This window comes from Loa loa, assembly GCF_000183805.2.
Source record: "Loa loa unplaced genomic scaffold supercont3.87, whole genome shotgun sequence".
Classification (NCBI taxonomy): domain Eukaryota; kingdom Metazoa; phylum Nematoda; class Chromadorea; order Rhabditida; family Onchocercidae; genus Loa; species Loa loa.
The window spans coordinates 115,943-119,071 of record NW_018108267.1 but is presented as its reverse complement, the minus strand read 5'-3'; positions in this window follow the sequence as shown (position 1 = coordinate 119,071).

Sequence of the window (3,129 nt, the reverse complement as noted above, 5' to 3'; positions counted from 1 at the left end):
TTTTTTTTTTTTTTTTTGTGTCAAATACCACTTACTCTATAGCTTTGCATTTCAAAATCAAAAAAAAAAGAGTAAACAGAAGGACAAAGAAAAAGATGACAATGTCAAAACGTGTGCCGATCGCTTTTTTTTTTTTTTCAACCAATACTAAATGAAGTATATCACAAGAAAAGCATCAGAGCATATAATATATTGGATTGGACTTCATTTAAGCGTGTCGCATTTACTTTATGGATTCTTAAGAGATACTTATCAACCTCTCTCCGAAATCACCGTCTCTTCTCATACTACATTCGTCATCAATGGACAACAAATATTATTATTATTGATCACAACAACATTCCATTATAAATCAATTACTTCAACATGGGATATTTGTAAATAAGACTTTTAATTAGACATAATTACTTCAGCTTAACTGCTTAGTGATACATCGAATACTTCTATAATATGAAAATGAGAAGGAAAAACGCTTAGCAAATCTTTTCTCATTCCTTTTATGGTAATTATAGCTGTTTGTTCAGTGATCTAAAATATTTTGAAATTATTTTTACAAATATTTTAAACCTTTTACATTTGATAAACAAATTTATGCTTGAAGAGATATGAAAACAAAAACAGGCTGTTATATATGAATTTCATAATCAATATTTGAATAAGCTTGTTGATAAGAATTAGATTACAGATGGATAAATTATATTAAAAATTTTTTAATGATGAAAAATAGCAATGATGTATATAGATGGATATTATCGATAAAATATTTGAAAAAGTAAAATTAGCAAAATTTCATCATCATCATCATCATCATCATCCAATATCATCCAAATGAATGGATAATAAAATTTAGAAACTTTCTAGCATCTTTGATAAGCAATCCAAACAAGTATAAGTGAAGAAAATTTCAACAAAATTACTTTCTCATTGATTATTATCAAATTGAAACTTTTAACAAAAGCGTCATTTACTATTGCCTTCTCTCTTTTACATCCTTACATATTGCGCCTAATTAATTATTAGAAAAGATTAGAGAAGTGAAATGAGCTCTAAGATTGTAATGTATTTTTATTTGTTCAAATAAAACTCAAATATTTGCATAATAAGAGCATATAAATTTAATAAAAAAAGAAATAATTTTCCGTAAATTTAATGAAGAGAAATTTTTTTTTTTTCTTTTCCCAAATAATGTGTTATTTTTGTGTCGCCACATATATATATTATATCTATGGGTAAATTTACATATGTACATATAAATATAATAAAATTGTTGACAACATAACATTTTTTTTTTCCCTTTTATCATCTGTTTCATAATCATTTTTTTTGAAAAGTAATAGAATGAATGAAAACTACAGAAAGTTTAAAGTTCGTAAATTAACTAAATTAGTATTTTTCTTTGTCAAAAGTATATTATAGTCATGGAATATTCAGAAATTTCTAGAATAATAATTTCTTGGAAATTATTGCAAGCCTTAATTATCAAAGGAAAAGTATATACCAAATTTAGACAGACACATTTTTTTAATGACAACACTTAACTTGGGAAAGTTAGGTTGTCAACACATCTGATGTAACATCTTAGAAAATGACAGCTTTTTTTTTTATGATATTGAGAGTATTCAGAATGTTTGAATGAAAAAACAGGAAATTTTATATTTTAATAGAAAGATTGCGCCTAATTTTTTGAAACTTTATAAAGCCAATAGAATGAAATTTTAGTTTTTAACCTCATTAAGCTTTTATTTCTATTTTAAGCTTAATTGATAAGATACTTTATACAATTTATAAGAGAATTTTCATGAATGATAAATTTAAAATATTGCAATGCATCACAAATTCAACAAATAATCAGAAATTAAACTTAAAATATATTCTAATTTGCATTCATTATCTGTTATCTGTGCGATATCGCAATGATATGTATGAAGTAATTAAATACTGTAATATGAAATTACCAAAAAAAAGAAATTCAAAGGAAACATTTACTATGTTCTCTTGAAAAGTCAATGAAATAAAAAAAGGAATGAAATCGAACTGATAACTTTTCCAGCTCATTTCTTGGTAATGGTAAAAAAAAACAGGCGAATTGATAACTCTGTAATTATCATATCAAATCATATCATCATCATCATTCTCCTTCATCTGCAACATACTAATGTGTTTACCTATTACTAATTCATTTCATTTTTAATTAAACCAAAGAAAAAGATAAACAGTTATGCTTCATTAAATTTAAACCTGACTTTAATTATTTACATGATGAAAATAATTTGCAAACAAAATGCTTTTGAAGTTTTCCGAAAAGAATTAAAGATTGCATCAAAGTGTACTAGATTAAAGTTTCAACTTATTGATCAATTTTACAATTGTAACTCTTCGTAATATTGATCAATTAAGTTTAATTCATCAAATAAATTAAACTTAATTGAAACAGTTTAAACTGATGTAAAAGAATTTGAAATAGCTAAAAGAGCCAGGCAGGTGGTATAATGTTTAGAAAAAATAAATATGTCAATGATATTAGAGTGAAATTTTTTAATTTTTATAGACATCTAACTGAAAATGAACTATTTGGATGTCCTCTTCATTGTCCTTTTCATTCCATTTGAAATGAAATTTTACTTATTGTCAGTGTATATCTTAATTATTATCTAAAACATTTCATTATTTATGCTATGTAAATTCCAGCACAAAAAAAAAAGAGCCTAGCAAATTTTTACAAGCCTAAACAAACAATAGTCTGGAGTTATTCTTTGCCAACACAATGATTGAAAATTCATTGGTTGTGAAAATTGAAAAAAAAAAAGACAAGATATATTTAAGTATATAAGATAGACATGAATTTTCGTACACACACACACACACACACACACATATACACACACATACACACACACATACAAATTCATCAGTAAACTACTTGCACTATAATATTGAATTTCCTAACAAGGGCTCTGATTAAGACTTCTATGGAGGTTGAAAAAAAAAAGTGTGATATGTGAGAAAGTAAAAATGTTTGAAATGACAATAACAATCGATTTGATCGTTGAAATGATGTCAGATAGGAAGAAATGATTGTTTAGGGAATGGATGACAATAATTTGATATCAGAAAGGACAGTTTGAGTAA